General features: G+C 40.7%; 1 protein-coding gene across 3 annotated transcripts in view; it reads left to right on the forward strand.

Annotated features, from left to right (window-relative positions):
- ADCYAP1 (adenylate cyclase activating polypeptide 1) overlaps positions 1-25,216 on the forward strand; it is a 36,708-nt gene continuing 11,492 nt past the window's right edge. For all 3 annotated transcript variants that reach the window (XM_080378840.1, XM_080378841.1, XM_080378844.1), the window contains exon 1: positions 1-25,216. This exon is cut by the window's right edge. The gene's annotated coding sequence lies outside the window, so the exon portion shown is untranslated.

Genomic DNA, 25,216 nt, shown 5'->3' on the forward strand with positions numbered 1-25,216 from the left:
TCTGTGTTTACCGTGCATTCCTACAAGAACATTAAAGCTAGAATGGGGGCTACAGCTGGTAGTGACACATCAGGGTAACAGGACAGGATAGGATGTGGGTCCTTAGAGTGAAGACTGGAGTTGCAGCTACAGGAGACGTTCAAGTGGAAAGGGCTAATCCAAAAAGGTAGTCAGGGGTGGAGATGCTAACCACAACTGCAGATTAAACTGTCAGCTCTGATTAAAGCTATGGCTAGAGTTTGGCCCTAACCCAGGGCGTAAGAGAGAGGGCTGAAGAGTCAGATGACTGCTGGATCCAAGAGATGCATGGGGTTAAGCTGTGGACTGACCCTGGTAGAGGAATATAGCTCACTGTCTGGGCTAGTGTTGGAGGGGATTGGTAGGACATACGTAAACACTGTGGTTGCATTAGAGTTAATGATAGAGTTTGGTTTACAGGGATCTGAAGAATTCAGGAAAATTCAGGATCTTCTAAGACCTGTAGGACTTTGGTGAGGAATGAAGCAAGGGTAGGCTGAATTTGAGTGCAGGGTAACAAAAGCTAGGTAGCTTGCTCTAGTCTGAGATACAATACAGTTAGTTTTTGAGATACAATGCCATTAGTTTGATATCAAGGGTGTCCGATTAGGTTTGGGTTCAGGAAAACAGGAATGGAAGGGTTCAGTTTACTGCTGAATTCTGCTAGTTGTACATGAAAAATATGATCCATGCTGGCAAATAATTTGTGTCTCATTCAGAGTCCATTAGGAGTTTCTGGATGATGGTTAAGTGTATGGTTTAGGACACTGAAGACTTAGTTTAAGTTACTTCAGGTTAAGTGCAGCAGCTGATTTCAAGCAAAGGAATGATTTATGTTTAGTTCTATACTTAATTTGAGGTTAAGTATAGCAGGGCTTAATTTCTTGCTACTTAGGTACAAAAGAGTTTGGTTTCTTGCTGGTCCTGGCAAGTGTAGATGCTAAGGTAAGGAGAACTGTTAGACTAGTTTAAGATTATTTTGGTTAGTGTTTGCTTCTTTCAATATTGGCTCTGACAAGGGAGGTAGGGACCTCCTAATAAAGAGTTCAGCTATTGTATTTTGGGGGAAGGAGAGAAGAGATTAGGTTGGCCAAAGCCAATTTTGATGAGTTTAAAGCTAGAGCTGATTCTGAGTGAACAGAGTTTGTGACTAAATAAAAATCAAGTGTTCAGAAAATTTAGTCAGATGTCAGATACGCTGGCTAAGATCAGCAGGAAAAACAAACACACCTGTATAAAAAGTGTTTCTGCAAATCTAACCAGTGTTCTCAGGGTCCCATACAGGAAACGCACACACATATATATGTATTTACACACACACATATGATTAATTGAATGGGCTCTAAGAAAACTGAAGAATTGAGGCATCACTGTGGGGAGGTTTCAGAAAATTGGAATACTTCAGGTCAAGGCCTAGCTACCAATTTTATCAAAGACAGTGACTACCACTCAAGTTCTCATTAAGTCCTGTATTTACCATCATAGAACTCAGACAGTAGTAATTACCAATTTATTTATACATTTTCCACATGAAATTAAACCACATTCACCCATCTTTCTAAGTATTCTGAGTTAAATCTCCTCGTAACAATGGTTCCCAATGGATAACATGTATCATACATAAATAAAAAATCACATAATGCACATTGCATAGAGGAATGCAGTAGCCTATGCACTTCTGTAACAAATTTCACGGCTAACTTGGTTTGGTATTTATAGAAAATGCTAGTGGCCCTTCAAAATTGTTGAATCAATATTTCAATAACAGAAATTTAGAAAATGACTTAGAGCGATTCTTTCACACTCTAATAAAGTAGACTTTGGAGGTATTTGTTGAATTTCACATGAAGACCACAAATCAGTTTACGTATTATACTTCAGAACAGCCCCTGGTATTATTTACGTTTCTTTAAATAAAACACCTTTATTGGAAAGTCAGTAGGACTTTTCGCTTGCCTTTTTTGGGCAATGACTTATATTGGTGAATCCAACAGCCTGTAATGCAGTCTCACCGACCTCAGTGGAGCTGCTCATGAGAGAAAAGGCTGTTGAGGAGAGCATACCCTTTAATGAAAAGGAATGTAACTTGGGAAACACCAAGGTGAAGTTTCGTCCTTCTCACTGCAGCAGGCACTTTTGCCTTTGAATATAGCATTACATGTATCACATGTGCTTGTCCTGTAGAGCTAAATAGCAGACATAAAAGAGAGGGAGCCCTTTGGCACCTTTAAACGTGGAGTAAGACGAAGCCTACTGCTGGGATAGCTGCTCTAAGACTAGACTACAGGACTTGTGAGGGAGGGTGAACAATATAACCCTCTGTCTGTCTGTAGTGGCTCTATTTTTAGGCACAGCCTTCGGGAATTACGCTGCAGGCCACTGTTCCCAACATTTGCTTATTCCTTAAGGCTCCTTCCCCACAGAGCTTGCTGCCTGCCTGACTCAGGAATCTGTGCAGGTCTGTTAATCTGGTACAGCATCGGTAATCACAAGAGGAGAGTTTCCTCCATGCCTCCATCTCTGCGATTTAAGTCACAGGAGTTCTCCTGTTAGTCTGAATGATGCAATTAATGTTACTTAATTTTTTTTAATGCCTCTGTGCCTTACAAGCTGCAACTACAAATTATAAAAATCAATTGAATGACACACTTAAAAGAATGTATCATTTAATATAACAGATACAATTTTAAGAACTCTTTTCAGTATGAGATTCTTTCAGCAAAAGATAATCGATAAGGACAAAAATATATGTTTTGTCAGAAGATCCCTAAAGATTTGCTCAGTTTCTTTTAAAAATCTGCTAAACTTCAAGCTGAAAAAATCAATAGATAAAATGTTTGGGTTTTTTAAAATAAATGTGCTGAATTTCTAAATACTGGCAGGGGGTGGGGGTGGGGGGTGGGGGGGGGAGGCGTCCCATTAATTTTTAATGGAAAGTTTTAGAAACAAATCTTCTCAAGCATCCTGACTAGCTCTAACTTCAAAGTGGACAATCCAGTTACATTACAAGTTACAGCCAATTACATTCCTAAAGGGAGAACATATACTAGAAACAGAGTAGTCCAAAGGCAAGTCTGCTTTTTAATGTGGCATTAGAGTATGGGTGAAGAAATGCATTAACTAAAACATTGGCTGCATACTGAGGGCCTCATTGGGTATGAAAGGAAACAATGAATGCAGGCTGCGCACACAGCCGCTCCTCTGTGGACCGAGACAATAACTCGTGTTGGAAAGCTTAAAAATAACTGTGAAAAGCAAAGCCTAATGCTTGCTATGTTTGCACAAACCAACTTGAGTCCATTTTTGAAGCTTGTATCATGGAAATGTTGCAGTTCAAGGAACTTCTTATTTCTGTGCACATTGTTGTACTTCACAGCCATTTCTCAGCAGTCTGTCAGTCTTTTTGTCTCTTACTGCACGTAGGGTATTTATAAACTGTCTCTGAATGCTCACAGATTGTTTCATTCATCTCTGTGAAGGCTTACAGATTGTTACAGGTTGTTTCAGAGTCTGTCCCTCCAAGGAGAAGTTTAAGCAGATTTTCCTTCTTTTTTTCGAAGCTGTCTGTTGCTTGCTGGGAGACTATTCTTTCAGGTGGTAGATGAGACATGCATTGGGAAGCTCCTCTCAGGCAGCTTTCTGGAGGCTGCTTGGTGTGATAAGCTCTCTTTTTACCACTACCACATGGGGACTGAAATTTTCATAACATTTGTAAACTTTTACAGGCAACTAGTATGAGGGCTAAAATAAAATTTTAAAAATCCTCTCCGTGCTCCAGACTTCTTTTTGGAATTACTGGAGCAAGTGGGATGAACCTCAGTTGACTTTCATACTAGGGAGGTTGAGCCTAAGTACCGGGCCTGCATATTGTGTGTGTGTGTCCACCTCCCCAGGCTCTTTGACAGCCTTTTGCTGTTTCCGTGGTTTGCAGGAGACATCTTGTGGTCAAAAAGCAAAAATCACAGAGCCTGCAGAGCAGTTTTTCTTCTGCGAAGGCTGGGAAGGAGAGTTACCAGACTTCCACTGCCTCCCACTGCCAGGGCATAAGGAAAGTAGAAGTTATCCATCTGTCTGAAGGAGCTTTTTGAACCAGGGCAGACAGGCTGAACTGGTGCAGAAAGGACCTTTGTGGCTATGCAGGCAGTGTAGGTATGGGACATTGCCAGCCTTCCAGGTAGGGAGGACCTATAAAATCTGCTGCAGCTTGCTTGGAGTCAAATGTTTCTTAGGTGAGGTGATGGCCTTGCTAACTGTCTGTCTGCCTGCTTGCAGCTGCCTCTCTCCGGCATGGAGCATTGATGCAGTATGCTACAGAGTATGGGAAACAAGGCAAAGCACAACAAATGAGAGTGCATTCATATTTAACTTCATGACAGTACTTTTTCTGTGACATCATGAAGATGGACATCATTCAGCTAGTCACCTAAGTCTCATTTACAACTGTCTGTGGAATGGGTGCTACTCAGCACTCATACCAGATAAATACACTGAGGGAGCCTGTTATTTAAAGGTACCTGTTTAGAGGGGAAAAAAAAATAAAGAGGGTTAAAAAAACATAAAGAAAAGCAAGAAAAAGGAAAATAAGAACACCAGAGGGAAGCAGAAAGAAAGATTTTCTAGATGGTTTTATGATTAGTAATAGGTATCTGTCTCTGATGATAATGACAAGTATTACACAATCATGTAACAGCATTTCTCAGCTGGCCTGGCATTTCACTGTGTTAGGTGCCATTCAGATACACATAGAAAATGACAGTATTTGCCTCAAAGAGAGTATCAGCTATGAGACAAGACTGAGCAGATGAATGAGAAAAATCTCTTTTGGATCTTTTGGAAAAATCACTTATGGATCATGATAGGGTAATGGAAGATGTGGTAATAGTAACAAAAGGATGGATGCAATTCTAAACTTATCACCACACCATACTTAAAAACCCTAGGAGAGAGCACAGAAATAATGAGTAACCATGCTAGGTGAGTTGGGAACAATAGCAGCACCGAAAGGTAACTCCTAGGAGATTTTAAACAAAAGTTGACTATAGAAACCCTTCAGTAGAAAGCTGTGTCAGGCCAGGCAGCCTGGTAATAAGACCATATAGTAATAATTTGTCCCCAAGCTGCTATTATCCACGATGAGCAAATCTGATTCTTGCAAGTGGGCAATGAAAAAAAAAAAAAAAATGACCTTCCAGACCCCACGAAGCCACAGTTTATTAATAGAGCCTTGAAGAAGATTGAAATTCCATTTGGCAAAGGACTGGCTACTCATCCTCATTAGCTACAGCACCAGTAACTTTACAAGTTCTATACAGAAGGGTATTTCATAAAGGATTAGTGTCAGGCTGGCCTGGAGGTTTCATTTTGAGATGTGGACATTTTATATTTTATAATAAAATGTAAAACTAAATTAACAGTCCTTTTGGGAAACAAAAAAGAAAAAGAAAAAACCCAAACCTTAGAACGTTTCTAAAAGTGACAAAAGGGCATTTTGCAAAATTTTCACAACTTCTCTCCCTTTTCTTTCCCATTTGTTGAATGAAATTACTGAGAAAATTATGCTATTTTGCAGATGTGTCAATGAAGTGAAAGTGATTTCTCTATTCCAACATTGTTTTCCCAGCAAGCTTTATGAACCAGATCTCATTTGTCTTTCAGAGCTAAATTTTGCCCCCTTCCTTGGAAACGGAAACAATTAATACTCAGTACAGCAGTATACAGCTGTAACAGCTCTGCACATGCTTCCTCAAAAAGAGAGCAGCTCTTCTGCAACTGCATGGATACTACACATGTGGAAGCCTGTGCATCTCTGGCAAGATCTCTTCTTGGAACGAAACTGGGGAAATAGCACAAACATGGGCTGGTCCTTCTAACTGGAGCTGGCTGTGGCTGTACATGCAGGGTAAGCCTGCCGTGACTTAAATCATAGAATCACAGTACCATAGAAGAGCCCAGGTTGGAAGAGACCTGGAAAGGTCATCTGGCTCAACCTTTCATGGGAAAGGGAGCCTCGATGAGATTATCCAGCACCCTGTCCAATCTCACCTTGAAAACCTCCAGTGATGGGGACTCTACCATATCCCTGAGGAGGTTGTTCCAGTGATTGATTGTTCTCACTGTAAAAAAATTCTTTCTTACATTAAGATGAAACCTCTCCCAGTGCAACTTGTATCAATTAACCCTTGTCTTCTTCATGTGGCTCCATGAAGAATGAGCCTCTGTTCTCTTTGTAGCTGCCTTTAAGTACTGGAATACTGTGATGAAGTTACCCCTGAGCCTTCCCTTTTCCAGGGAGAAAAGACCTAACTCCTTCACTAACTCCTTCAGTCTTTCCTCATGGGACCCTTTGATCATCTTTTTGGCCCTCCTTTGGAGTCTCCCCAATCTGTCCGTGTCTTCCTGGAACTGTGGGGACTGGAATTGGACACAATACCCCAGTTGTGGCCTGATCCGTGCTGAGTGGGATGGTCATGTCTCTGTCTCTGCTAGTAGTACCCCTGTGGGTGCAGCCTAGGGTCTGATTTGCCTTTGGTGCTGCAGCAGTGCTCTGCTGACTCAAGTTGAGCTTGCTGTCCACCAGGACCCTCAGGTCCCTTTCAGTGAGGCTGCTTCCCAGACAGGCAGATCTGAGCCTGTACTGGGCTCTTTAGTTATTTTAAATCTCTGCTGCATTTGCCTCTCTTTGTTGCTGAAACAGCTGGGAAGGGCTGACATAGGACCTGTACAAATCAAAACTTGTATCTTCTGAAATGTTCCTTGTGCTAGGGGCTCCAGCAGAGGAAGAGCTATGGCCTGAGGGCTTTTCTTTAGTTTCGTTCCACATGCTTCTTGGCCATGGTCTTCTTCCTAGCCAGCACTAACATTGAAATGGATGGCCTAATACATCTGAAAGGTTAGTTCAGCCTTCATCCTTACCTATACAACAGTGGACAGACCCATATCAGCTCTGGGGCTTCTAAAGAGCCCTTATAGACTGCGAGAAGGGAATTCTTGTGTCTTAGAGACGCCTGTATGTGCTCCAGGGTGGCAGACTTGTCAGCATAGAGTGGGCACAATATATTGCTCTGATGTGAAAACTGAGATGTAGCTCTTCACCATTCCTACCTATTGCTGGCTAGTCCAGAACTGAACAGAGGAAGAACATCAAAATGGCAAGCACTGATAGTCTAAAATACTTTCTTTCCTTCTTCCTGACTCTGTCTGTGTAGAATAGGTATAATTTTTCAGTATACAGTTTTCTTTGTGAAGTGAAATAGTCTCTGTAACAGTGAAATTGTCCCTTGCTTAGCCTTCTCTATAAGCTCTAAGAACAGACAAAAAAAATGCTTAAACCCATATTGCATTTGCAAAAATGATGTTTAAATAAAAAAGTCACTGAATATCAAAAGCGTTTAGTCTTGACTCCACTAGAAAATGTTGCTTATGACTTAAATACAAAATCTACGCCTGCTTGTCAAAGGTGACGGATTTTGTACTTCGGTCATAAGATCAGCAAAGTGACCAGAGAAACACAGTGCTTTATGAAAAATGCTGTTGTAACCAATGCAGTTAAGGTATTCATACTGCAGGTGATCATCCCAGTGCAAGCCCAGCTTCATTCTAGGCAAGAAAGTGGGTTTGCAGCTATGCTGCTACATTAGGTCACAAATGCATAATATAGACATGTTTCTTGGATTAAGGATATTTTGCTTCAATTTTCTGTACGGCTACAGTCTCCACTAATCTATATCAAGCCACTTGGTTTCTATGCTACACAGCTATATACATGTAAAATAAATATCAGAGGTGAATATTGCATAGCATTTAAGTGAAATAATAGTAGTTGTCTTTTTTTCACAGCAGTAATTGTGTAAATTAATATTTTGTAAATATTTATGTGTAACTATTATAAGCTACAATATTGACAGAATTTTGCTCATAAACAGGTATTGCTGGCACAGTATTAACTGAGAATACTAAGCCTGATCAAACAATTAGTTTATCTCCTCCTCTTGCCTGGTAAAGGGAGTTTAGCCAAGATCAGTGTGGAAGGCTTGGACATTATCTGCTCTGTTATTTCCCATCTGCCTCAGTATCAAAAAAACCTGCTTGTCATTAAGTTCTGAGCATGTTTGTCTTCAGGCCCCTGCAGGGAGTTTGGCACCAACTTGTGCTGCACCATAGACTCCGGTCATATTTGAGGGACAAGTCAATAATGCTAATAATATGCAAATGAAGAATTTAGTTGTCAACCGGAGGGCAATTTTGTATTGCCCTGTATACCAGAGCATTCCAGCAAAGGGATGGAATAGGTAGAAGTTCTGGTGTATGAAAGGTGTTGAACTTTGAAATTCTAGTCACGCTAAAGATGCCTTTGAAATAAGATGGAGGGCTCGGGGGAATCTAAAAGTCCAATCCAGAATAAAGACTTGATTAGGGACAACTCCCAATTAAGCTGTGAAACTTGTTTCACATATCTAATGCAAGTCAAAAGTATAAAACAGTTCAAAATGCAATTAGACACATTCATAGGGAAAAGTCAAACAAGGACAGAACTTCGGAATGAGGATACACTTAATATCTCAATATTTTCTTAAGCCACAGGCACCCAGAAACTGTAAGTGCATGAGGAGAAAGTATCAATATAGGCATGTCCTGTTCTTGTATTCTTTCCTAAGCATCTGCTATTAGAGGTAGGCAAGCATGTTTGACGGACCACCGGTCTGAGACAATACAGCAGTTTTTATGGCTCTTATATCACCAGCTCTGCTCACTGCAACTCTTAGGTCCTGTATTCCCAGGGACTTCAGTCTGAGTGTCCTGCATTGCAGAGACCTCAAGTATGGGGCTGTATGCATTTTCATACAAGTATTCTAAGCAGAACAGTTTTCATAAGAAAACACAGAAAGTTATAGCTTCTGTAAGGTCTTGTGCAACTCCTCCAATGTCCATACAGAGTGCTCCTAGAAAATCAGAGCAAGGTATCGAACTTCTATCTCAGCAGACTGCTATTAGTGCTATTGGTGTTTCTGCAATGAATTCCTCTCACCAAAACTTTGCCTTAGAGTAGGGGAGAGCTTAGGTTTTAACATCTGCCATTTTCTGTTGATGATTCCTTAAACACTTCAACTACAAACACACCTGATAGCTCCTTTCAAACATACAATGAACAGCTATCACATGAGCACAGTGAAACCTCTGCACAGCAGTTTTCTCACAAAAGACCCATAACTAACGGAGCATAAATGCTGGTAAAACTGAAGGTCTGGAACCACATAGATCGTACCAATCTTGGTGAAAATTAATTTTATGGGCTTAGGTCTATTAACACTAACAAAACTGTGAATCCAAAAATGGGAAAAATTTTAAATACAAATTCTGCAAAGTAACATCAATATTGTATGTATTACGTGTGTATGGAAAAGAAGCCAGCTAATTATTGATATTTTGTCTGAAAAAGAGACTATTGAGGGACTAATTTCTGGTAATGTTAAACAAGGTTTAAGTAGATTTGACCCGACAGATCAATTGCTGTTTTCAGGAACTGAATACCATGTGACATAAAAGCATTCCCACAGGAAATCTATTCTTCTCTACCCAAATGTCATTATCTAAAAGTGGATAAAGTTTATTTGCATAGAGAACGTGAATAAGATATTTTTCATCTATTACAATGCCACTGGGATTACCACTTTCAGAAGAGATGATTTCTTCTTCCTTTTATTTTTCTTTTAAATGGAAGAATAAGTCAAACTCTCATGCTGGATTTTATTTTGTTTTTCTTTTTCTGCAGGTAAGCACCGCCAAAATTTTCTGCTTTTCACAACTTCGTTTTAATGCAAAAGTATCAAAGACCATCTTTCTTCTAGGAGTGGCAGAAGAAAAATAAGGTTTTATTTCTCTTTTTTCAGAATGACACTGGGGGCTCACGCTGCAGAATATACCTGTGGTTAGATACTGTGTAAGAAATATGGGTAAGATACTGTTGATAGCTCTATAGTGCAAAAATACCTTGCTCTGAGCAGTAGTAGAAATAGAGATCCTAGAAATCTAATGTGTTAAGGACCTCAATAAATCATCTAATCTAGTTCTTTGCTGAAAGGCACCAAGTATATCAAGGCCACCAGCAAAGATGTTTGTCAAATTATTTGTAAAGGCCTTGAGTGAAGGATGTCCCTCAGCATTTCTCTGCCCCTTGGTCATAAGACTCATTGTCTTTCCAGTCAGAAAGTCCCCCACATATCCAACATAGCTAACCTTTGCTGAAAATCAACATGATGCCTCGCTGACCTTCTTTCAACTGGCCAACAGCACTCTTGTTTCCCCGAACAGCAGTTCACAGCGTGCCTTGTGCTCCACCTGTGAACGCAGCCTTCCTTCACGGTGAAGTCAGAAAGTCCAGAACAAGGCTCTGCAGTCACCTCACGGACACACAGATACTGCCCCAGGGCCACCAGCCCCAGGGGCACCAGCACTGTGAAGGGCTCATCAGCCAGGGCAGGCTTCAGCCCTTGCAGCGGCACCCATAGCAATCAGAGAAGCTCCCTGATCTCCACAGCTGCTTTCTCATTCCTGCTGTAGCCTCAGGGTCCCTGTGTGTTTGTTTTAATCAAACAGAATTTTCAAGAAGGATTGCAGATAGCAGAAAAAGCTCAAAATTAACTTGCTTGGGAGGAACTGGAAGGGTGGGAGGAACAGGACTGGGCTTGGAGGGTCTCTGGCTGAAGCTGTGGCGCACGCTGCTGAAGTGGCAGCACAGGGACCACTACAGAGCATTCACCTTGGGGGTGTATTGCAGCTTTCCTCAGGGAAAACTGCTGGAAAATCCAATGGGATTTGTGCCTGTTGGAAATCCCAACTCTTCTGCCTGGAGCTGTACAGTTTATCTCCTTTCCCGTCAGGGTGCTGCAGGGGCCAGGGGCTCCCAGGGACCGTGGGAGCTTGCTGAAGGGTCTGTCGGGGCAAGGCCTGGCAGCTGGGGCCATCCCACCACCCCAGCCAGGAGCGGGGCACAGGGGGCGCAGGGGCAGCCCCAGCCCCGGGCCTGAGCACCTCCCTGGGGCTGGGGACAGGCCAAGACATGGGCCTGCAGAGGGGCCCAGCTTGGCAGGGCCAACAGCCGGGCAGGGCAGGGCAGGGTTGTTGGGAGCTGGCAACAGGCCCTGCTGTGGCGTTGCTGAGGCAGGGGCCGATAGCACTGGGGTCTGATGGCCCTGGGGGACTGGCATGGATCCTGGGCTGTGGGCAGGGTGGGGGAGACCTGGGGGGTGGAAAGGGACAGGCAGGACTGGCGGTGCCTCAGGGCCACAGCATTGCTTGAATTTTTAAGTTTTCCCACCTCTACATCCTTCTCAACTAGTCACACTTCTGGCATTAAAATCTGGTGGGTATGGGGGACTGACCATAAGGCTCTTGAGAATAATCAGTTTGAAAGTATCCTTTGTCATGCATGCGATGACTCGTACCCGTTTTTTACATGTGTTTTGTGAGGCAGGGACTCCCATGGAGAGGAAATGTGGTCCCTTCCGTGCAGAGTTATCAATGAGTCAATCCAACTTTGAAAAACATGAGGCACACTTGTTCTAAAGCTTTCTATGTGTCACAACATATGGAAGGCTGAAAAATGACATGCTGGTAAAATATCTTTATATCCATATTAGGTCTGAGATCAGTGACATTTCAGTAGCATGCAAAACACCGGAGCAGCAGTTGCAAGTGGCTCAGCATGACACTCACCTTCGTCTCAAAATTGTCTGTGTGCTACTCAGATGTTGTCTCCTCCCTGTTCTTGTATGAAAAAACGTTGAAACTAATGTCAAATGAGGACCTCTTCAGGCAGTAAGGAATGAAACCTATCTAATTTCTCTCTATTGTCTGGATAATTTTTAGGTTATGTCACATTTCTTTCAAGGTTTTTCCAGGATCTCTGGGACAAGCCATAACGAAGAGACAAGTTTTATGTTCCTGAACATCTTCAGACCAAACCCAGAGTCTTATCTGTTCCTTGGCCAAACAAAGTGAAGTTTAGTCAACTCATAACTTATTTGGTTTCAAGATTTGGCTAAATGAGACTAAGAAGTGAAACTAAACAAATGCATTCTCCCCTTTGGTGTGAAACAAAAAATATTAAAAAATGTGGATCAGAACTGCCAAGAGCAGAGCCAGTTCCTCCTGCCCACTGGTGGTATGAATTTCAGTCCTTCGCACCCATATAAAGTGAGGGCTGGAGAAATCTGCTTGTGACTGTGGGGATACAGCCCCCTGGGTGACAAGAGAGCCTTTCTCCAAACTTGCTTCTTAAATTTCCAGAGTTGCAAATCAAGGTGAGACATGGTATACTATCAGCTGACAATTACTATGTTTTGCTCTCATGTCTGACTTTGTTAGTTGAAATGAACTAGGAATTGTCTAAACTCTAAGCTTGTTGTTTACATTTACTTGAAAATAAACATCCTGTCTTTAGAAACTATTATATGTCTGCAAAGAAGTTATTTTTTTTCTAGATGTCGCAAAAGTAATTTACCAGAATAAGATATTTTTTTTCCCGGCATGGTAATGCTTAATCATTTTAAGCAAATGTGGGAAAGAACTGTCATGTGTCCTTTGCACTGCAAAAAAACATTAAGCTTTGGACCTATTAGCTTGTGTTTGGAGGTTTCATTTGTCACTCTTTGTAGTTGCACAATGAAATATTTATTGAAAAATAAGGAGTAACTGTTAACTCTTCCATCAGTAAGCAAGTGTCTCCTTCATCTTGTGGAAATGGAGGATGGATGATTCTTCAATTAAACAACAGTGGATACACAGGTTTGCTGAACACATTTTCTCTGAAAAGTAGAACATCTGTTCTGCCTCTCAGATTTCCTCAAGGAATTCCTCTTTTAAGCTATCACAGTTTTACATTCTGCCAAGGATTCTATTTATCACTCTGGCATGTTCAAAATTGTTAACCTGAGGTCCATCCAAACTGTACCAAAGTAACTATGGTAGCTGAAGGATTTTGTTCTTGGTTTTCTATCTTAAAGTTCATAAGCATCTGTTTTCTCATAAGTATGTGCACAACTTAGATAAGTAATTCTCTTGTGCCCTTTCTCATTAGACACATATAGAATTCATTTGTTAATAGTGTCTGATTTCCTTTTAGGCATTTCTGTTTTATGATTCTTTACATCTTTTTTATATGTAGCTTCCATTCCAATATTAACTGACATTGCTGTGATGTTTTACAGGCTTTTATTGTGCAATTAAGATAAAACACTAAAAAAAAGGAATGCTAACCTGGCAATTGAAATGCTTAGGAGAGTCACAGAGGCTTTTAGTGCATGCCCATGTTAAATTATTTCTCTAATCATGTGTTATGATTTCTCTTTTCTGACATACCATTTCTTCTGTATGCCATTGAACATACCATTTTTCAACAATTTACTAAAAGACAGATTACCAAAAGGAATCAGCACCTACAAAACAATAATAATTTTCAAGACCTTAAAAACTCACCCTTGCAGTATTTTAGTCCAGATTTTCAAATACACCCAGCACTCTATTCCAAGTGCATGAAAATCTCGGTACTTCTGATACCCGAGTGGGAGATGGGTACTTCTGAGACTCTATTCATATGTGTCTTTTCTTTGACATCAGGCTCCTAAAATATGATGTATAGTCCTGAATGAAAGTTGACTTACAGTGTTAAATTAAACACAGTCAAAATAAGTCCTGGATTCCATTAAAGAAACCTGTTCCCAAACACAGGAATCACCTGAAGCTCTGACAGTCTAAGCCTGTATTACATCTGACTGATTTCTGATACGCAAATTAATAGCGCTAACCATTCACTATACATGGCAAATTAGTCTGTTGTGTAAACTCCAACTCTGGCAGCACACCTAAGACTGACCTGTAAAACACCCACCCTTTCAGTTGTGGCTCCTTCTCAGTGTTACCATCAATCTCACTATTTGCCTTTCCAAATTTCATCATCTGTCTTCACTGCAAACATTTTTGGTTGAGGAAAAATGGGAATTGAAAGCTGATCTGGTGGACAATTGAAGAAGCATCTCAACCAGAGATGCTCCTGACCACTTCAGGGAAGAACAGTCCAATAACACAAAGCTACATTATTTTCTCTGCCTACAAAGGAAACTACTTCACTTGCTGCATCTGATGTCTAAGGACTTTGCTATATTCTTTTTAGTTTGTACACCTTGGCTAAACTTTCAAGGCATGAAATATGGGTAGAAAATTTAGCATACTAAAGTTTTTTCTTTGTAGTATTTTAAAACTTCAAAGCAGATTCCAGGTGGTCTAAATGTGAGAACCGGGATCTCTTCATTTGTAAAGCATGTGGAGGAAAATGTTGATGTGCTCAGTTCTCGTGTTAAATGGAGAATTTTGCAGTTCTGCTTGCTTAGTTGTTTTCTCTTCCCCTCTCTCAGTATCTTCTGTCAGTAATGAAATTAAGTGCAAATGGGAATTATATGCCTGATTTGAAGGACAGTATATAGAGAAAAATCTAATAAATGAGAATGTACTGCACTGTCAACCCTTCCTCCTTTTCCATCATGTTTAAGGACAGCTGATTATAAACTGCCTCAATCTATAGTCTCTAAACAATTATTTTCTCAGGAGAACAGAGAAACGGTCACTGGTATAGTGACACTCATTATTTTGGTGGATTTCTGTAAGCATTCTTATTCATCAGAAATCTGCAAATTAAGAGACAGCACCAGATATTTACAGCTGCATAAAAGTTATTTCATTTCCTGATCACTCTCACTACTGAGTCTGATCTTTTATTTTGCTTATTGCCTACCACCTGTGCTCTGGGTACAGCTACCCATGAGAAAGGCCATTCAGCTCCCAAATCTACTTTCATATGTCAATTAACCATACTTTTTGTCTTGACCAAAACACCATACACTGCATGAACCATGAGGAGCTAGATAAAAGCAATTTGGAACAGGATTTCAGTTGTGTGGACTTCATCCACCTGTACTTTACACAGGTAACTCTAGAATCTCCAAAAATAAATGATCAATTTGCATAATATCAAGCTTTTATGACAGCATAAACACAAGTATTAAGAAGGAATTGTTGATGCTGTCATTCATGCATCTGCAAATGTGTTTCCTTCCTAATTTTAACCATATGCAGCTGCATGTTATCCCTAATTAATGAATTGCCCTCAGGTTACTTACCCAGACACATCTAATCTATCTCTGTCCAAAATGACTAAACTCTGTCCTGCATTAAAGATGTAAAAGGCCACAAATTACTTTCTTGGTCTTTCCAACTAAAAAATCACTGCTTACTGAATGGCATTCTCTCCATGTGGCATTCAGGGTGATTTCATCACTTCAGGGCTGAAGTTTTCAGATGAAGTAAAACCTCTACTGCTAAAAAGTTTCTCAGTTTGGATTCCAAATCAACAGAAGAAATGTTCACTTCAGGTTTAAGCTTATAATAGTGCTGTGAATGCAATAAAATGTATAAGTATGCAGTTCTTTCATCTTTAAAGCACTTTATAAATATTAACCAATCTTTCCTGAGAACAGCTTCCAACTAAAGTTATGTGATTAAGATGAAGGCTCAACATATTGTTACAGAAAGGTATTTTTTTCCAGACCTCATAATAAAAAAGTGTGTGCAATTAGCATATAAAGTGAAATACGGATAAGTACATGTCCTCCACTGCAGTTATAAAAATAAGGATAGACACAATTTTCACATGAATTTTACTGTTCTTTTCTTAAATAGCTTGATATCGTTTCCTCCTGAAGGCCTCTGAGAGGATTTACAAGCTCATAGGTAAAAAACATCACTTCATGCTCATCTGTCTGCTATGAAATAAAACATCAACAGTGCTCAACAGGCTGAGGAATTGGAAATTATAGTGCTGAATGTGAAATCTCTGTGGGAATGCAAACAGCAGGAATGCTTGTTTATCAAAGTTGAAGGGGAAAAAAATCCATGCAATGTGACCTCTGTTTCAAGTGTGAACACCTCAAACGAAGTAGTTAACACCACAGTAATATTGCATGTTAGCTGGCAGGCAGAAATTTGGCCAGAGCCATTGGACTTGCGTTTAACCGAAAACATTCCCTGTGATCTCTAGATGGAATTTTTCATTGAGACCAAGCCTTGTTAAATCCCCAAACCATAAAAGTAGAAGAGAAAAAAACAATTGTGTACTGCAAAGTAGGGTGATGGAAGAGGAAGAACAGCAGATTTGGAGATGTGGAGTTTATCTCCCACTTTTAGATTAATTTTCCTGTATAATCACAGGGAAAGCAATCACTCTTGTGCCTACAGTTTCTCCTTCATGCGTGTCTTCTCTGTTCAGATTGTGAAACCTTTGGATGAGATCTGTTTCAAACAGGTGCATACAGTGCCTGGCATAACACACTGCCTGTACTAGCCAGTACATTGTGATTTGATCATAATATGAATAAAAATGTGAGTGGAACATTGAGAAACTCTTTGTTAGTGTAATAACCTTATACTGGAAGAACACTTGCTGTCCTTCATTTGTTTTAGAGCAATGTAAGTTAGAAACGTGAATATAACAAACTCAACACCTATTTAGAATGCTTAAAGGCTTTTGCTGGTTTCAAAAATTTACTTTTCAAGCATCCATGAATCAAATCATGTGTGCAAGATAAAACTAAAGTTTTATCTTAGGAATAGTTTAGAAAATAATGAATTCTGGTGAACAGCACTTGAAGAATATGTGCGTTTTTTGCATTGGAAACAACTACAAAATTGCCTATTTGGGAGAAACAGATGTGATAGTGCAGTGCTTTTCTGATTTCTGAACTACTTTCCTGCTACTTTTTTTAAAAGGTGCCTTGAAAATCATAAACTCCACAGCTGGCCTGCTGATAGCCTTGGTTTTTTACACACACACACCCCCCGACTGGCAATTCTGAACTGTTGTTACTGTATGCAATATTGTATGCTGGCTACCACTGTATATTTCTGCTTTTCTAATTATGTTTGGATTTCTGAGGAATAACTACAGTGTAAAGAATTGTGGCCCTCAAGCACTCACCCACATTTAGGACAGTGTAATCAACCCCCAAGGAAGATAACACAGGAAAGCGTGATTGCTGGTACCAATAGGGTTTCTTTTCCAGGTCACCGCACAGGTTGAGGCCTGGAAGGTGGGTGTTTTCCTTTTGTTTCTTCTTCTAGTCATTAAAGAAGCCAGCTTATTCTTGTCCTTGTTTTAGACTTTGCCACATGATCCAGAGATAATGTTCCTCAGATGCGGAATGTTCCATATGGATCCTTTACAGTCTTCCAAGGTTAGTATGTTGCAGATGATGTGTAGTTTATCAGTATTGCATGGAGATGAGGTGGTTTTGCTTATTCTTTGGACACATTTTTTTAATCCTCAAAAAACCCTCAAAACTCCCAGGGCTGAATTTTGTGTTATGCATTTGGTGGTTTTTATAACTACGTCTTATGAAAGGATATTCTCCAGCGATTGCCTCTGAGTTCATGATATAAGGTCAAAACATTAAAGCCCTTTCGGAATCCTTTACAGCGTAACATTGCCAAGTCACTGTTACTGACAGGTGTCAGGCTTGGCTGTCAACCTGAGCTCCGAAGTCTTTACAGGCTGAATTGGTTCTGAACATCTGAAATTTCATTTTTACTAGTTGTCCAACCAGGTTGGCTACTCTCTGCTTGCCAAACAATTGATGCAAGCTGTGGAGTGCCCTCTTGTTAGAGATTAAAAATTATTTGCAAAGCAACAGCTGACCCATGGTTTTATCACTTGCATGATTATTTCTGGAAGCAGGGTATTTTGGTGCAGGGTGTTTAATTTTTAGCCATTAACATCTTTGATGCTTCCTATTGAATGATCAAATGAAAACCTTTTTAAACACAAAATAAGCTGCTGGTTGGTACTATTCCAAAACAGTGGGCTCTTCCTACTGTAATACTACTTTCTCTCAGTACAAAAACTGACTGTAGCACATGATTCCTTCTCAGCAGTAACAGTGCTAAGATCTTCTAGATTTTTCTTCAACTGCATGCTGCAGTGGCCAGAGCTGTAAGTAATCACCAAATTACAGAAGACTGGTAATATGTAAACTAATTGGCTGTTTTGACTTGCAAATTCCTATGCTGAAATTGCTTTATAGGAAGCATTTATACAAGTTTTATGGTAATGAGATGATCAGAATGAGAGCCAAGGGAGAAGTTTCAGGAGACAGAACTCTGAGTGTCCACCCCTTTTTAAGAAAAATTACTTCTCTAATTGCCGAGAGATGAAAGGGGTGAAAGTGGTGGCCGATCCATATGTCTTCCCAGAGACAGCAATGGTAGCACTGTACTTGAAGTATGAAAGATGGGCACGTTGCTCTCTGTGGGGCAACTTGCCTCTTAATATCATCAAAAGCAGAGGAAAATTTGTGTTAGAAAAATCAGCTTTGTGAATCCTATCATCAAGTGCCAGGATGCTGATACACATGGATGAAGGGTAAAGAACAAGAAGAAAATACAGCAGAGAGTATTGACTGCTTGGTGATGTGACCTGGGCCATGGGCACCACATGCTAATGGGCCTTGTACTCCTCTTAGTATCTCTGCTAAACTTTCCCTACAGCAGTTTTATATTATTACTGAGGCAAAGATCCATGTATTTGAGTATCCATTTTGTGAAGAATATGTTTACAAATTGTTTTAAAAACTATTATTGGAATTAATTTCACAATACAATTTCTTACTCATGCAATTACAAAAAACATTTGTCTGAAGCCTGAGAGTAGATCAAGTCTGGAAAATTAAAAAAAAAATAAAAATTAAAAAATTAAGAAGTGTTTTCCAGAGTTTGAAGACTCAAGTACTTTTAAAGGAAACTGCTGTCAATGGTTCTTTTGTGTTGACAGAATCCTTTTAAAAGGTTTTGTGGTGTGAAAAGCTCCTTTTAGTGGGTTTTCATAATGCACCGGGAGAAAACAAGAAAATGTTTTTCTCACCATGGCCAGCCATGGAGCTTACTTAGAACATCACGTACCCAAACCAGAAGGCGATTTTCTGTGCGGCTGGTGGGCAGACCCAGCACGACCAGCACTCATGCCTGCCCCCACTCACCTTGGAGACCTGTCTGCTTCTTCCAAGCGCTCCTCGGCATGACTCAGGCCCCTTAATGTGCCTGAAAGGAGATACTCAGGGTGAGGGCTCACACCTGCCCAAAAGCGATGGATTGACCTCCCCACGGCTTGCAGGAGGCAAAATGCTTTTATTCTAAGAGCATGTCTATGGAGCAGACGCGGGGTGGCATCCCCCTGTGCCAGCTGTAATGCGGTGGCACGGCGGCTTTGCACTTCCTCTGCGAAATGGCTGCCGTAGGGGAGCGCCTGGCCACTACTCCCACAGTGCGTCGGCCTCCCCGTGTGCAGGGCTGGTTATGGGGGGGACTCCTAAGCACTGTTGTTCGCAAAAGCCAGGGCTGCTACGTCCTTGGGGCTGCTTCTTCTCAGTCTACTTAAATAAAGACTGGCCTGGGCATACGCCTACTCCTGCACAAATCCTCCCTTCCTGTTGTCACTTGGGTGCCCTCCAGGAGGGCCACCACTTTCTGTCTTACAGGGTCAGCGGTGTGTATGACGCTGCCTCCCAAACACAGTGAAATGTCAAGCCCTTGGCTAAGTCAGCCAGAGCCCTGGTGTCTGCTGGGTTGAGTGTGCTCTGTGCCCACAGCACTCACGTGGCGGCAACAGGTCTTAGGCAGGGGGGGGGTGAGAGCTCAAATGAGCGGTGGGTATTCCCAGTTCAGGTCTTCTAATATCATTGCTGTCAACCTAATCTGTAACAGATCTAACAGCCAGCGAAATGAGAAAATCACTGACACAGGAGGCTGCAACAATCTTCCACACCGACACCATGGTGACACTATAGTGGGAGTGAAACTGGGTTTTTCTCTCACAGATAAACCCCTCCTTGGTGTTTTGTGATATCTCTGTGGTATATGATGCATCTGTGACATTTAGCAGGTTATGGCTGGCTGGGGGTGGACAGGACAGGTTGGGACAGGACAGGATGGATGGATGCATCTTGTGCTGCTGTAGTTTTTGCCAAAGCAAAACTGAGCGATGAAAATGTGACAGAAAGAGAGGGAATCTGGGGCTGGGTTATTAAAGAGTGCGTCACAGGGCTTCTTTGAAAATACATGTATATGAACTTTGCTGTTCTCTGTGCAATACTGCTTCACTCACAGAATACATGTATATGAACTTTGCTGTCCTTTGTGCAATACTGCATCACTCACAGCCAAGGATTTCCTTATAATATACATTCAGGTGCTTTGCACAAATGTTTAGGAGCTTCACCAGAGGCACAGCTTCTGCTGGTCCCCTTGAGAGAGCAGTGCAGAGCTTTTACCCCCAGAAGATTTTGGTTTTACCTCTGCCTTAACATTTCACTTAGAAGACAATCTGAAGGTGTAAGATAATGTGAAATAAACAGTCCCTACACCTGGTACTACACAGGTGCCCATTAACAGTCCAGTCCTGAGGAAGGCAAATGTTCAACACTGCCATTCTTTGTGTTTACATATTTAAAACTTGCTGCATTTCTACACAGAACTCCAGGCCATAGTTCACAGGTAGTAGCTCACTAGGAGTTGCAGGTATGCAGCGCTTGGCAAAAGTAAGGCAGTAGCTGTGAGTAAAAGCAACTCTAAGTGCTTTTCCCACAGATCTCCATGGAATTGAAGAGCCATTCCCAACTTTTCTCCTTCCACAAAAACATCTGAAAAGAGAAACCCACAACCCCCTCACCTTTTCTGCATTTCTTACTAGTTCAAAAAAAATTGAGTTTAATATCTCTGTGACCTTTCAGTTTTATATCACCTAACTGGAGGAGAGAAGCTATTTCCTTCTTTAAGATGAGCCTGCCTTTCATGGCAGGCTCATTTAGGCTTAGGACTAATGTAGCACAGCACAGAATACCACAAGGATCTGATGTTTTGCAGCACTGTTTCCAGTTAACCATTCCTAAATTTTATAACCATGAATCATGCATTCTGGGGTGGTTTGTCTGCCATCCTGTGGTATCTACATAAATGGGGAGGGATGATCCTGAGAAAGTATTTACTATAGGTTTCACTACTTAAACCAAATGCTGACTTTGAAAACAGGAGAAATCATTGGACATTACAGTTCTCTTCGTATCCTAATAGCACGTTTATGCTTTTAGTCTGTGGATCAATGCTTGGAAACGTTTGCCATCTTTCTGTCATCTTTTGTGTTGGCATTACCTGATGCTGTGTTTCAGAATGGCAGTGCACACTATTTTTCATTAAGAAAAAATAAGAGGAAAAGTCATGATTCAGCTCTCCCTACTGCCTTTTCTTCCCCCCAGCAATATTAAGGAAGGACGCCAACTATAAATGGTTGAACTTGACAATCTTAAAGAACTTTTCCAGCCTGAACAATTCCATGATTCTATGATTCTATATTGAGTGTAATCACTAGCAGTATTGTCCACTAATCAATACTGGAAGATGGGGAAAGATATCTTTTGAAGGACAGCTTTTGCTCATTTGCAAAGTATCCTTTGATTACCTTGTTCTCTGAGGATGAGTAATGTGGTTTTAATTATCTTTAGTTTAGTTCAAGGTCATTAATCATCTTCAAACTAACAACAACTACAGGAATTCACTAGTGTTTCATGTCATTCTCTGTACATTTTCTTTTTTGGGAGCGTAGTTTTCTTTGCCATTTAAGTGATGCTGATTTCTACACGCACTGGGAGAGACCATCACCCAATGACTACTAGTTTTGGGGTGGGACACAATTTTCTTCAACTAAAATCACTCTTTCATAGAGACTAAATACTAGACTCCCCTGAATCCATGACAGAATTCATCAGAAGATATTTCATAGATTAAAGGTACTGAGTGTTTGGAGGCATGGAAGGTCTTACTCCTGAGCAGTAAGCCTCCACCACTGGCAAAAAATTGGAGTCACGTTACCAAAAGTGATTGTCTGACCTCACTAAAGTCATTAGGATCTTTGACTTTGACACCAATGAGGTCAGGTTTTTAGACCCCATTTTAGAGCTATTCTGTTTTTAGGTGTGTGCTCCCAAGAGTCACTTAATTTGCTGTATTTCATACTGTACTGGGTAGAATAAACGTAATACATTAATAATTATATGTGTGATAAGAGCATTGTGAGATTAATAGTAATGTGTTTGCATGAAAGCTATTACATAATTGTATCTTGTTTTATAAATATGAAGAACCCATAATAACTATGGGCATATCATAATCAGACCACATGCAGCTCATCTTTTATCTGGAAAAAATGTAATTTTTTTCCCTAAAACTATGAAATGGAGTTTTTAGCATAATCTTCTTAGTACTAAACAAATATTTGCCCCTTTCATAAGTAGAAATTTATACGCATATTCCACTATTTACCTTGTAATTCAGGCTCTGGGGTAATTACATAAAAATATTCTACACTGAGAATAGGAGGAAAGAAACAGAGGATCAGATATAGAAATGAACAGTATGTCAGAAGGAACCCCTGGCTCAGAACAGAACTGGTAGAACTGATCTGAGGAGACAAGGTCAGGAGATATACTCAAAACAGAGTTATTTACTTTCCATAGAAGAGACTCTTGAATAAATAATGCTCTTGACAATGGCTGTCTTTCGAATGTGATTATAATATTTTTCTTTTCCCAGAGAGGTAAGCGAAACAGATAAAGGTATTTCCCTGGAGAGTCCTTATTAAAAAAAAAAATCAAAACAAAACCAAAATCCAAAAGCCAAACCACCTTTAATTGTTAACATTAGATAATAAGATCATGTTATTTCTGTAATTTCTTGCTCATACTTCTTGTCTGTTCTGTTTCAGAGCAAATTCTGGTCACCCTCAGATTTTAAATCAGAGAAGCTAATTAAAGTTCTTTATCCAATGTTAAAACATTAATTTCAGATAGTTGAAACAAAACCAATATATATTTTAGAACAATCTCAAGTGTTGCTGAGACTTAGAAGAAAACTGTTTTTGCTGTAGAGTACAGTATGTCAGAGAATCACTCCAAATTATATGCAGTTAACTACTTTTTTCTGAAAACCCACATGCAAAGTCAATATACTTGCACTTGTAGCAAGAAAGCCCCAGGAAAAAGAATTTCACTACAGCGGAAAATATCGTATTACAGTTTCAGGATTTCAAACCTATCTATAGGGTATCATAGTGTATTATTTTGTTGTTACTGTTGACAAATCCAGTTCCCTCTGCAGATTCAGTACAGATTTGGGGGTCAAAAGAGAAGGTTCAGTCTTGCAATGCCCTAGAAACTTCTGGTTGTGTGGAGCTCTGTAAACTCCTAAGAAATTCAAAAAGGACCAAAGGCAGCAGTATTTACATAATGAGCTCAACAGACACATACCTGAAATTATGAAATCACATAGGAGTTTCTGCAGACAATCATCATTCGTAATGAGAAAGGTCAATAAATCTAGTGCAGTTCTGTCTGAAATCAGTGAGAGTCTTTCCTGTGGCATTACAAGGGTCAGAGACCAATTTTTTGACATTACAAGAGGCCATTACGAACATCCAGTCTGACCTTTGCATAAAGCAGGGCAAAGAATGGCTCGATAGCTTGGGATGTTTTAGAAAGACAGGAAGCCTGACTGTAAAGATTTTCACGTAATGGAGATTGTAATCCAATTCTGTTTAAGAGATTAATTGCCTCAGCTGTTACAGAAATACATTTTATTAGAGGATAGAGATGGATCAAACCATAAGGTCACACACAAGAAATTCTTTGTGCAATCTTTAAATATAAAAAACTAAGAATCTCCATTTCCCTTTAGGCTAAGTAGTCCCAAGTATTTTATTGAAGTTAAATAAATTTAAAAAATGTTTAAAAACTGTAATGATGCCTTATAATTACAGGCTTTGGCTCTTAAACATCACCCAGTTGCTCATGTCTGCAGTTAGATCTTCATTTCGTGCTTTTTGATTACAGTTTCAGAGCCCGGGAAGCCCAGAAGCTGGCAGTTGAAGGCAATGGTGTGCTAAAATAGCCCCTGGCCTCACACAGCCAGAGAAGCGGCTGTCAGTGTGGGCTGCTGGTGGAGAAATCCAGCTCACGGCCTCTCTGGGGACAACTGCTGTGCAAATGTCCCAGCGCTTTCTGTGAACCCAGTTACGAAAGCAGCCCAAAAGCATGTGCTGGCTCCTGGCCCTGGTGTCTGTCTCATGGCCCTACTGTCTGCTATCCAGTCAACTCCCGGCACAGAAGCCAGCAAACCCAACTCCCGGGTCTCACTCCACACCCTTTTTCTTTCTGGAAGTAGGCATCTGGCTGAGCAGGGGCCCTGCTGCGCAGCAAAGGGATGCGGGAACTCTCCCCATTCCTCACTATGCGCAAAACGGGGAGCTAAGCCGTGTGAAGGGCTTGACACTCAGGACCATTTTGGCTGTGGCCATCACGGACTGCAGCCCCACAAGGCAGACGCTGCACTGCAGGGTGCACGAGCCACTGAGAACAGGCTCCTTTGCCCAACCAAATGTCTTTTCTCTTTTCCTTAATGAGGCAGACTCCGTTATTCTCTCATCACAATATGCGGTTCTGATTGATATTTACTGGGCTCTGCGTGACCCGTCTCTGTTGCCTTTAGCATGGTTAATTGGAATTATTGAGCGGCACCCGGCCCTGGCAGGCTGGGATTCACCCCTGTTGGGATGGTCCTCACCTGCCCGCCCTGGCCTGCTTCTGCACAGCCTTGCTCCCGTCAGACTGAATTAAGCTGCACTGTCAGGAGCCAGGGACCCTTCAACAGTTTTCCAGCACAAGCAACACCAAATTAGTGTTTGGTAATAGGCTGCACACTGTTTTGTAATAAGAAAATATGGATGATTCTATTTATTCCCTCTCACTCCTGCAATGATAAGAAATGTTCTAATTCATTATTAATTTGTTCCAACTATTTCTGGTAAATCTAAACTATGAATAACTTTAGCTATGCCATTAGCAATACCTCAGAACTACAGATGGATTTTAGTTTCTGGACACAGGCATGTGGCAGTCCCACTGTTTCTAAAGGTGTACTCACAATTCTGTCACATTTGGGTACAAAACCAGTTCTTGCTGTTCACACTGGGTTACAGCTGTCTCTAAAGCAACCTGGAACATGAAGATATTGTAGCCATTATTTTTCCAGTATAAATTATTGTAGTTTGGCGGCA

The sequence above is a fragment of the Falco punctatus genome (assembly GCF_963210335.1).
Source record: "Falco punctatus genome assembly, chromosome: 3".
Taxonomy (NCBI): domain Eukaryota; kingdom Metazoa; phylum Chordata; class Aves; order Falconiformes; family Falconidae; genus Falco; species Falco punctatus.